Genomic DNA, 12808 nt, shown 5'->3' on the forward strand with positions numbered 1-12808 from the left:
GTGTATAGGAAATCCTGAGTGAGATTCTTTTTCTGCAGAACAAAAGAAATTTTTTGATAGTATTCTCATCTCTGTAAAGCATTGGGAAAGGTGGGTCTCCTTAAACCACCACCCTACTGGTTTGGCCTTTAAAGACCTTTTAAACCACAAAAACCAGTATAGGTGTGTGTGTGTGTGTGTGTGATTGTAACTCACTCCTCTGGATTATCACTGGCACTGGCCACTGCACCAAACAACATCACAGCCTGGAGAAAAATAATCAAAGAAAGATCTCTACCGATGTGTACCGATACTCCGACATCCAAACTAGACAGGACTTCAGATATGTGTAAGAGCTGTGATCACAGTCATACTGTGTTACTCTATAAGGATTGACATGTCTCCAGCAATGTGGGTCGGTTCAGTTACCTGTTTATGACTCCAGCTCTGGGTGTTGATGAGTGAAATGTCTTCAGAGCTCAGAGATGTCAGTAGAACAAGTGGGATATACATCACCAGTCCCCCTGGAACATTCGCTATCGCTTCAGTTTGGTCTACAGAGATTATCTGGAAGACAGTGTCGAAGACCTTTACATTTTTTTTCAATATTTCAGTTTCTTTACATTTTTTGTCTAAAACTACATTTGCTGGAAATTGAATTAATCTTTAATATTGTCGGCATTTTCTGATAGTCTCCCCAGACTGTTTAAGTTCTACATGCTTCCCCGTCTCTCTGCAGTTTGGACAGGACTTCAAGATGTCTGTAAAACATCCATGGTGAATAGGAAAAGAGAAAGAGCGCATACCTTCTGGACGAATGTCTCTTGCAGAACAGTTGGAGCTGAGAGAATGTTATTGATGAATGTTGGATTCTGGGATAGAGACACAATCTCAGAATATGGGATGTTGGAGATGGTTGCAGAAGGAACACCACTGATGAGTGTTCCCAGGGACACCAGAGAGGAGGCACTGCTGACCTGTGAGGCAAACCAAAAACAAAAACAGAGCCTTACTTTTTTGGTTTTTAAATGCAATAAGGGAGGAGATGGTAAATGTTTGAACAGCAAGAGAATTGTGTTATGTACAGGTGGAAATCGCTGTAAATATACATGGTCTTGCTTTCAGTAACGTAGATCGACATTGCTGCCAGGTGTGCAGTGTACACTTACATTAAAGCCTGCATTAATGATGCTCTGGATGAGGGCGTTCACTTGGCCCTGGTCCCAGCCACTGATGTTACTGAGTGTGGATAGAGAGCTGATTATAGCATTGGAGGGGGCGGAGCTTATCTGGCCCACAGTCAGGCCCACACACTGGCTGCCCAAAGATTGAATGGTGGACGCAGATATGTTGGGGACCTTTGCCACCAGCACAGCTGTGACCTGAAGGGAGAAGAGGATTATAGGTCAGTCACGCTACTACGGAATAATTGACTGGTGAACGGACAGGGTCTTATTGATTCATCACCTCTGGAGTAATTGCTGTGCAGTAGTTGTTGATGCTCCTCAGGATGGTCTGGACATCTGAATCTCCAAGATCATCAAACATGGACGATGGAGAATGACACAGCAGTCCAGCTGGCAATCTATGAGAACACAAACCAACTTTCATAAATGCCAGCACAGAGAAACAAATCAAATAAGTAGCTTGGTGTGTGGTGTTGAGTGTAGTGTGTTACCTGAGTGGGCTGAAGTCAGGATTCTGGGTGTATAACTCTGTTGTGTAGTATTCGAGGACGATGGCTGATATTCCAGAGTTGTTGAACAGCTGAAGATTTTCTGAGTTCTCCAGCAACACACTTGTCTGAAGGACACAATACCAAACACACACAAAATGGGTGTGTGTTGTTTAATACAGTTTACAGATACCGTATATGAAGATGATCCGAAGCAATCACTTGTATAAATGTCTAAATGTCCAACATGAATACCTACAGATATCTAGGTATGGGTGTGTGAGGTTGTGTGTGTGTATGTTACCATGTTTCCTGATAGGAATGAATGCAGATCAGAGAGACTGATGAAAGTGATAAAGAATCCAATGTTGTCAGCAAACCATGCAGTGGAGTTCAGAAGAGGATCTGAGGAGTTAAAGCAGCGGGGCCTGCCATCTGCATCATACACATTCACATAGTTATGCTATAGTTATGAGGCCCACAAATATAAGAAATGAGTGTTCAGTACCATTCAGTACAGAGAAACAAAAGAGAGATTATTCTTATTCTAATTATGCTTACCATTGTTGGTCAGATATGCTCTTATAGAGCTGTACACATCAGCTGGAGCAAAATTAGTCGCAGAAAAGTTGTAGTTTTTTCCAAGGACAGACACCCTGATGAGACACACATAAACAGAGGTCACGTTAATACAGGTTTTACAAGAGTATTTTAGCCAACAGACAGGGGGAAGTGTTGATGCTGAGATCCTTATGTAATGCTTCATCCAACAAAGACTTACAGTTTCCTGTATGATAGACAGGAGGCCTCACTGAGCTGGGTGGAGCTGATGAGTTGGAAGGTGAGGTAGGGAAGGTAGTTAACCAGTGTGAAATCAAACCACTGTTCTACATCCGCTGGAGAAGAGGCCCTGAGAGCCTGAGGCCAGACACAGGCCAACGTGAGGCTGGCCAAAGCTGAGGACAAAACGGGTTCCTGTAGAGAGAAACATGGATTGTGCCATCAATCAGGTCAATCAAGAGTAAATAAAGGCAGGAAATCCACATGGACTAAAACGGGGATAAAATAACGCCTGGTATACCCTTTCTAGGTACTGATTGGTCATATTGTAGTTGTTGAGGAGCGTGCAGAGCTCAGCCCCATCAGTGACTGCATCTGGCCTGTTCAAGAACTCACTGAGTTCTTCCACAGAGATGGAGTCCAAAATCTTAAGGACACAGATTAGAGACAATGCACTCATTACATAGGGGGACTTGGGCAACTTACTGACAGCAACGTAAAACTTTTACTGAGCAATTAACCAATCGGACCGGTACGATAGATCAGAGATACCTCTGCCTGTCGATCAGCTGGGATCAGAGACAGGAAATCCTTCAGGTTAGGGAATCCAAAACTGCGGAAGAACTGGTTCAGGAACATGAAGAAGCTCCCACTGCTGTAATATCTCAGGCCTGCGAAGCAAAATATGCCACAAATAAAATAAATGCATGAATAAATAAATGTCTACAAAGACTTTAGACTGATAACACCAGACCAGTGAATGCATGACATTCAATTGCATCTCCTGATCACTGCCCGCACACAGAAATAGCCGAAGTCAGCAAATACACAAGCTGGAGCATGCATACTTAAAACAAACAAACAAACAAACACACACACACACACACACACACACACACACACACACACACACACACCTTGACTCGACTGGTACTGGAGATAGTCTAGTGTGTGATTGAAGACAGTGTTGGACTGTGTATTGGTGAGGTGACTGTACACATTATCAAGTCCTATCACTCTGTGAACACAACAACAGAAAAATCATGATGAATTGCAAATAAAATAGATAGAATAGATCTGTGTGTGCATGTTGAGGAGGAGCTCACATCTCTCTGTAGGAGTCACCGCTGATGTTCATGGGGATGACTGACAGGGTGTTTGGACCAATCACAGGAAGAAAGAAGGAAAGGTAGGTCTGGAACCACAGGGCAAATTCTTCTGGGCTGAAACTTTGGAAGTCTGGTGCCAGATTTAAAAGTGTCACATTAAGGATGATTTCGGAAATTGCTGTAGAAATGCTCGAGTTCATCTGTAAACACACAGCAATATGGGTAAACAGCCTGAACACATGTGGACTTTAATAATTCTTGTGCACAAAATAAATGTGTGGCATCCAAAAGAAAATGTGTCCTGGATGTGGACTACAGAGATCCTCACTTGTTTTGAAGTCTGGTTGAAGGCTGTGAAGAAGCTGCCAAGTTGGATTAGATCTAAAGATGCCACCATATTGCTGAACACCTCTCTAAACACAGACTCATTTCCCAACACTCCTGAATCTGGCTGCAAGATGAACTGTGCCTTCTGCTCACTGGACAGCAAGCCTAATACTGCCACCTGCAGGACAAAATATGCATGTCACACATTCTGTTCACACCAGGTCAAGTCAAGTCAAGTCAAGTCGGCTTTATTGTCACTTCAACCATATAAAGTTAGTACACAGTGAAACGAAACAACATTTGTCCAGGACCAAGATCCTACATTCAACATAAATTTACAACATAAATTAACAGGAAAACTAACTAGCTAACTAAGAGACCTATTTAGCTGACTAGCTGGGAACTATCTAAGTTTTTACAAAGAAGAGACAACATAAAGTGCACGTGCAAATGTGCAAACAAGAGCGACAAAGTGCCAGTGCGACAAACATGACATTACAATACTCTGTGGTGTTGAGGTAATGAGTTGAGGTAGTGCGAGGAGAAACGGTAAAAAGTAAACGTTCCGTAAGTAGAAGCAAGGAATAAAATAGTTAGTGCAAAAAAGATCAAGTAATGAATATTGTGCAAAAGCACATTTACAAGTTGGTGTGTACAATAGTTTGGTTGATCAATCCGTTTGCGGTTGTGTTGATTAATCAGTCCAGTCCCAATGTTTTGAGGTAGTTGAGTTGATCTGAGGCGGACGTACAGCCTGGACGTGTGTACCCGAATGCTTCTGTAACTTTTTTCCGATGGCAGGAGTGTGAAGGATGAAAACAAACATGGAAAGCAAAGGGACAGTGATGCAGCGATTCTCCCAAACAAAATCCAGAGACCATCTTTTACTACTATACTCAACTGCTTATCAGTCAGGATTAAGGCCTCATCACAGCATAGAAGCAGCACTCGTTAAAGTAGTAAATGACCTCCTATTGGCCTCTGATCAGGGTTGTGTAACTATGCTTGTTTTACTCGACCTCAGTACAGCGTTTGACACCATTGATCATGGGATTCTTCTTCACAGATTGGAAAATGTAGTAGGAATTAAGAGTACAGCCCTCTCCTGGCTCAGATCCTATTTGACCAATTGTTATCAGTATGTAAACTTAAATGGTGATTATTCTGCATGCTCTCAAGTGGAATTTGATGTTCCACAAGGTTCGGTTTTAGGCCCACTGCTTTTTTCCCTATACATGCTTCCTCTTGGCAACATAATCCGTAAACATGGTATTAGTTTTCATTGTTAGGCTGACGACACACAGTTATATGTCTCAGCAAAACCAGATGAGAAAAATCAGCTTACTAAATTTGTGCAATGTGTGCTCAGGACATAAGAGATTGGATGCTAATTAATGTCTTTCTGCTTAATCCTGATAAGACAGAAGTTCTAGTCACAGGACCGCATTCAGCTAGAATGATTGTTTCCTTTACATCTCAGGGAGCACTCATGTCTGTGTTTCCTTCTGGCTCTCCCTTTTAGTTATCCTGTTATAGTTAGTCCTGCCGGAGTCTCTGCTTGCACTCTACACTAAATATACAATCGAATTATACATTATGTGACTGCGACCATACCTAACTGTTCTCTCTCCTCTTCTGCTCTCCCCTCTTTTGTTCTCTTCCCCCCTCTCTCTCTTCTCTCTCTCCCCCTCTCTCTCTTTCCTCCCTCTGTTAAGCTACACATGTCGTTCCTGAGCTGCCAGTGTTCCAGACTCCCTCTGCCCTCCGGACCTGTCTGACCCATCCTGGTGCCCCGCTTCTGGTTGGAGATCTCATCGCATGGATGCCCTGTGTGTCTCTTTGGAAAGCGTCCGGTGTCTGGGGATGGTTTCACTCTACCATAAAGACGGTTCTGGTCTCAACTGCTGTTGACAGCTGTTTCTCTGAGGACTTGACTTGGCTGCGGTTGCTCGATAGTTCAAGATTGCAATTGTCTCTAATAACTACCTGGACTCCATATTTACATCAATTAACATCAACTGTTATAGCTGAACTGCCTGCCATCTAACACAATGTATAAATGCAGATCACTTCCTGCTTTCTGTTTCACCCAAATGAGGATGGGTTCCCTGTTGAGTCTGGTTCCTCTCAAGGTTTCTTTCTTTTACCATCTCAGGGAGATTGTTCCTTGCCACTGTCGCCCGCGGCTTGCTTACCAGGGACAATCTGCTCATCTTGATTTATGCACACTTACATTCCATACAGAATTTAATAATTCCTTTGATTGTGTCAAGCTGCTTTGCGACAATGACAATTGTTGAAAGTGCTATACAAATAAAATTGATTTGAATTGAATTGAACTGCGACCTCAAGAGAAACGAGCAGTTACTGCAACTGTGATGTTACTCACGCTGGAGAAATTCGCGTTCAGAATTCTGAGATCCTCCAAGGAGGCATAAACGGAGAAAATCCTCAGGTTAATTTTAAGCCAGTCATTGCTGCCAGAAGTGTCGGAAACACAGCCAGGATCTAAAATGATCAGAGACCATTAGATACATTCATCAAAACATTCCTTAATGGCTCTTGGGGCATTTTCTTTAGGTAGTCAATTATCTTAATTTAACCATGGTTGGGACTGTCACCTTTCTGTTTAAGGGCACTTTAAAGTAGCCTACGTACCTGGCAGGTCAACTCTTGACAGAAAGGGAAAGATCAAGGTAGTGAAGACTGAATGCTTCTGATCCTCATTCATGAGAGGTTCTAGACTACTGAGAGCTTCCACCCTAGGTTTTAGGAAAACAAAACAGGTTTTGTCATGAATTACTTCATATTCATGGCCTAAAGTACACATGTGGCGTTCTGACATTCCCCTGTCCATCCTTACACAACTTGGTAGCTCTTGCAGTTGAAGTTCTTGGAACTGAGGCTGGAGAGAAAGTGTGTGGACACTGATGACAAAAATGGTCTTAGCCTGACCTGGAACCACTTGCTGATAAATGTGACATTCATCAGCTGTTCTGTGTTGAAGTTACTGATTATCACCTCCCCGATGGCATCAAGTATATTTGGGTCAGACTGAATGCTGCTGATGTTCTACAGGGAAGAGAATAAACTTCAGTGCACTGTTTGACACAAATGTACATTTTGACCACAGCACCGATAACATGGTCATACCATGATGGAAAACCTGTCCAATGCTTCATCCAAAGGTCCAGCAAAATTCTGGAAGAAACGTCTCCAAGCTTCTTTGGAGTAGATCACGCTGCTTGATAGTTCACATGTGAGCAGTGTGGCCAGATCATCAGAGGTTAGAACAACAGCCTTGAAAGAAAGGAAACAGAAAATTTCTTTTGTACACAACAGGACTGAGCGTGAGCAGAGGTGATTTCTATTGTTAGAGAACTCACTGATGAGCAGGCATAGTCAGGAATGCTGAAATTGCACAGCACTGCAGAAACATTTCCGGATGCAATCTCGCCATGAAGTTGTTGACTGGGTGGAGAAAAAGAATTATAGTACATACCTACTGTACTTAAACATTTTCTACAAAGTTTATTCTTTTTCACTTGATACTGTAAAACTGCCCACCTGTCTACACCAAAACAAGGGTTGTGGTTGATGATGCCAAGATTCAGTGTATTCAGATCAGACTGGTTCTGTTGTGACACCCAGGACTGAACCACTGATGAGTTCTCAAACAGCTGCAGTTCCGCAATGTTTACCCCCATTAGACCCCTTACTGTGCTCACATTCAGCATCTGGCACACACAAAAACAGTTCATCATCAAGTTACTCCACAGTCTTTCTTTATACAGTGGTATCTTAGCATACGAACACCCCGCCTCATGTATTTTTGCCCTAAGAACTAAACATTTTGCAGGAAATTTGCCTCGGCACAACAAGCATTTTCGGCATAAAAGAGACCGAACCGAGCCGAACCGAGCTGAATCGGGGGCCTGCTACATTGTGCGCACTTCAGAGAGCCGTTCCAAACTTGTTTGCATCAGTGGAAAACCAAGCGAAGCAAGTTCACACATTTTTTTTTTGTTGGTTTATTGTAGGGCTGCAACAACTAATCGATAAAATCGATAATTATCGATAATGAAATTCGTTGTCAACGAATGCCGTTATCGATTAGTTGGGCTGCTTACGTCACTGAGGCGCGCGACCACAAGAAGCACAGATACACAGCCGCTCGCGCAATGGAGGTTACAGAAGCGTCTGCAGGAAAAAGCGCGCGCCCCGTGTATTTTTTAAACTATATACACTCAACAAAAATATAAACGCAACACCTTTGTTTCTGCTCCGATTTTTCATGAGATGGACTTAAAGATCTAAAATTCATTCCAGTTACACAATATTACCATTTCTCTCCAACATTTCAGGGTGGCCTTTTATTGTGGGCAGTATAAGGTACACCTGTGCACTACTCATGATGTCAGATCAGCATCTTGATGTGGCACACCTGTGAGGTGGGATGGATTATCTCAGCAAAGCAGAAGCGCTCACTATCACACATTTAGACTGATTTGTGAACAATGTTTGAGAGAAATGGGAATATTGTGTATCTGGAATTAATTTTAGATCTTTAAGTCCATCTCATAAAAAATCGGAGCAGAAACAAGGGTGTTGCGTTTATATTCTTGTTGAGTATATATATATATATATATATATTTATATATATACACTGTATATATTATATACTACATTTCATTTAAGGTTTAAAATGTCAAAATTAAAGATTATTAAACTCTTTATGTGGCTTTTGCATTTTTAAAAGTTTATGTTTATACATAAATAACACCCTGATTTTTTTTTAAAAATAGTTATAAGCGAAATATCAAATTAAAGAAGCGGTTAGGTTTTATCCGATTAATCGATTAATCGAAAACATAATCGCCCAACTAATCGATTATCAAAATAATCGTTAGTTGCAGCCCTGGTTTATTGCATTTTTTGCAGGATTTAATAAATACATAGCACCACGCTCCCGAAGAATGTTAGCAGGAATGGCAGTAAGAAGAAAAGGGAACCACTTTCAGTTTTGTTTTTGAAGCAGCTGGTGCCAAAAGAAATTACAAAATTAAGATTAACTGAGATTTATTGTCTATTCATTTCATATTTGGTTTTATTTCAATGTCTTTTTTAAATTTTCTGCTTGTTTTTAGATGCAAAAATATGACCAAATTGGGAATATTGGTACATTTTTGGTGGCTGGAATGGATTATTTGCATTTCCGTTATTTGCAATGGGAAAATACTTAATTTTACCTTAAGAACTCGCCTCCAGAATGTATAAAATTTACAGTATATGCCAAGATACCTCTGTATAATAACTCAAACCTCTGTTCATTTTATGTTTTATACCTTGAGAACAGCAGGGTTTAGACTGATAAATGTGGTGATGTCCATGATGATATTCTGGGTAGAAAGAGCTTGTATATCCTCCAGAGGAGCTCCACCTACACACACATAGATAGAAAAAATTCTTAAAGAATCCAGTTCTTTGTGTGTGTGTGTGTGTGTGTGTGCATTCATGTGAATTCTTTAAATTCATTTCCAATACTGCTGTTTAAAAAAAAAAAAAACTAATTCATGTCTTTGCTTGTCTGTAATACTGTCTGTAATGTGGATGTGTGCTTTACCCAAGTAAGGTCTTATGAGTTGGTAGAATGTCAGGGTATTGCTGTGTTCATTGCTGAATGAAGAGTTGGCGATGATGTACAGAACAGATTTTTGTTCAATAGAACATGACGACAGATCTGGAGACAGGACCGTCCTGCATAATGAAAAAATCTAGGTGAGAACTACTGTACTCATTTTTTTCTTAAATTTCTTTCATTTGTTCATCAATGTTTATGGAAGGGTGTGCCTACGAGGGTGTACTTACTTTAGGCTCTCAGCAGTGATGGTTTGCAGTACACTGACGTTTAAAGTACAGATGTTGGAACCGATTGCGTTAATTTCCGCACTTTCCAGATAGTGATCCTCCGTGCTCAAATACCTCATAATCAGTGCTTGACTCTACAAAACACACAAACATTATTCTTGTAGCAAGCACATCAGTGTCTGAGCACTGAAAATGAGGATCTGTAGGATCACAGATCCTCTCTCTCTCTCTCTCTCTCACACACACACACACACACACACACACACACTTTACCATGTGTGGGTCCCAGGGTCCATTGTTCGGGTCCATTAAAGAGTAGAGTGTGTCAATCATGTTAATGTTCCACTTGCTGATGTCATCTGTAGTGGCCACACGAGAAGTGGAGCCCAGAAGCTGCAGCACACCATCATCAAGGCCTGATGGGTAAATCTACATATGGACACAAAATCAGCAATTAACACACACTATCCAAATTGGGGAAATGCAACATACACGCAAAGACAAAATTTCAACTCTCAATGCAAAACAACCCAGTTTTGGCAGAAGTACACTTGGACAACAAACAAGCTCCCAATATCACATTTAACCCAACTCTGTCAGGAAGGTCAGAATCCTATAACTGAAATGACACAAACAATCTCTTGTTTCCTGTAGTGTGAAAGACTCCAGCATTCAGTGCTGCTGACCTGGTTTAACTTTTTCAGAATGACAGTCTGGAGGCTGATGTCCACCACTTTCTCAGTGATGGCTGCCAGGTTGTACTGCAGGACGGAGATGTCCAGATACAGATCAAACTGGGTGGAATTAAAGCCGAAAGGGAACGACGGATCTGAAATCGTCACCGCTGAGATGTCGCTCACTGTTACACACAGAACAGGAAGTCAGTCACGGACGGAGAGAATCTGAAACTATATCTCTCTATCTCAGTGTGCTTTACACTGTGAATACTGTTACCTGTTGCATCTTCTGAGTTGCATTTCGTAAAGAATGTCCTTAGGATCTTGATCGGGATCTTCTGCTCTCTCAGGACTGACAGGATCTCCCTCTTTACATTCTGCAACAATAAGCACAGACAGTAGGGTAAATGAGTAAAACTTATCTAACATTCCATAAACAAATGAAGCATTTTTCACCAAATGAAAACTGAACATGTTTACATACAAAGCTAAGTTTGTCGCAGAGGTCTGATGTGAAGTAGACAGCCAGGATGCCAAGTTGATGCACTGTCTGCTCGTTCCACGTTGACGGATTGCTGATTAAAATATCAATGTTTGTGACATCTTATTCATGTACAGTATAATACAAAAATGATTCATTTAAAAAATGTATTGTAACGAAGGTTCAGAAAAGTTGTTTTCTTCAAGCTCTGTCTTACCCATAAGCAGTGTTTCCACTGAGGAGCAGTGACAGTACAGCAGTTATCTGGGAGTCAGATAGATCTCCACAGTTCTTTAGGTTCTCCAAAATGAGAGGGTCAGAGTTCTGGATGTAGGAGGCGTCCAGTGTGCAAGCCATATTCCCCAGCATCGCCACCTGATCCCTGGTCAGACTCACACCAGATATATCCTACAGATTTACAAACCATAAGGGAAAGATAGATTATAATGGTGGAAGCCAAAAGAAGAAGACTGTTGTGTAAAATTCAGAGAAGACGTGAGACAGATGCCTCAGATGTGGAAGCGGTTCGACAAACAGGAATAAGAAGTAAGCTAGAATTTCTACTAATTGGCCAGATGAACTGAGCTCTGCAAAAAAAAAATTGAGGAAGTAAAAACGAGAGTGTGTTGGATGCCCCAGAGAGAGAAGGGTGGATGAAGCGGGGTTGGAAATTCAGGGCATTAGTAATGATGAAGTGAAAACAGCTGGAAATAGGATGGAGAATGGAAAGTTGTTGTTAATTGTTGGCTGATCCAGGTGACATACCAGTGAAGCATGGATATGTTAAGGAGAGATGGCAGTGGAGTTCCTATCCAGTTTGTCTTCTTTACATAACAATAATGTGTTAATATTGAGTGTGTTGGTCTATGAACATGTTACTGTGTATCTTTTACCAGGCAGTCCTTTGCAGCGTTGAACAGGATGGTCTGTTTGTCAAGGACAGAGGAAAGAATGGAAAAATCTGCACGGCCCAGGGCAGTGAAATATGACTGGCAGGTCTCCTTCTGTATATTCTCATAGCTACAAAACAAAGACACGCATTAGAGAGAAGATATGACCATATTCTGTGATGCTTGAAATGTTTACGTTTGAATGCAGGGGAAGTGTGCGTTTTGGTACACAGAGGAGTAATCAAAAGAAGTAAAGCTGTCTTCTTCCCTTATACAGTACGTTATTCAATATATACAGTACGCATCAACGACCTGCTACATGTGTATGTGACTGTCTTACATACCTGTAGTACAGAAGCAAATCAGAGGGGACATCAGTAAAGCTAAAAGATGGATCATCTTTTACAAAGTTGTACATGCAGACCAGCTGAAACACAGAACACAACGAGTTTGTGCGGGATCTCATGTAGCCTCGAAGGTTTAAGTCTCAACTTATTGCGCTGTTCCAGACCATGTGCAGAATGTAAACAAATACAGTGTATGAGTGTATGTACCTGAGCCTCTTTCAGGAGGACCTTGTCTCTGCCTGCACGTGGTCTACAGGCTCTCACTAGGTCTTGGGTTTTCTGCAGTGGAAGAGTCTGGACTGCGCTACAGGAGAACCCTTGTAGTACTGATACTGACAGACTGTGGGGGGAACACACATAGTCACACACAGATATACACACACTGATGAAGGAAAACACATTTTACTGCGCTGCATCAGAAACTTGCAGTAAGCAATATCTGCCTTGCTCACCCAATGGTATTTAACCATGTGATTTAAGTGAGAAAATCTTTGTGTGTGTGTGTGTGTGTGTGATTGTAACTTACTCTTCTGGATTATCACTGGCACTGGCCACTGCACCAAACAACATCACAGCCTGGAGAAAAATAATCAAAGAAAGATCTCTACCGATGTGTACCGATACTCCGACATCCAAACTAGACAGGACTTCGGATATGTGTAAGAGCTGTGATCA

General features: G+C 41.6%; 1 pseudogene; it reads right to left on the reverse strand.

Moving 5' to 3' along the window:
• Nucleotides 1–191: 191 nt before the first annotated feature.
• Nucleotides 192–12765, reverse strand: LOC128506934 (uncharacterized; annotated as a pseudogene).
• Nucleotides 12766–12808: the final 43 nt, after the last annotated feature.

This window comes from Clarias gariepinus, chromosome 18, assembly GCF_024256425.1.
Source record: "Clarias gariepinus isolate MV-2021 ecotype Netherlands chromosome 18, CGAR_prim_01v2, whole genome shotgun sequence".
NCBI classification, from domain to species: domain Eukaryota; kingdom Metazoa; phylum Chordata; class Actinopteri; order Siluriformes; family Clariidae; genus Clarias; species Clarias gariepinus.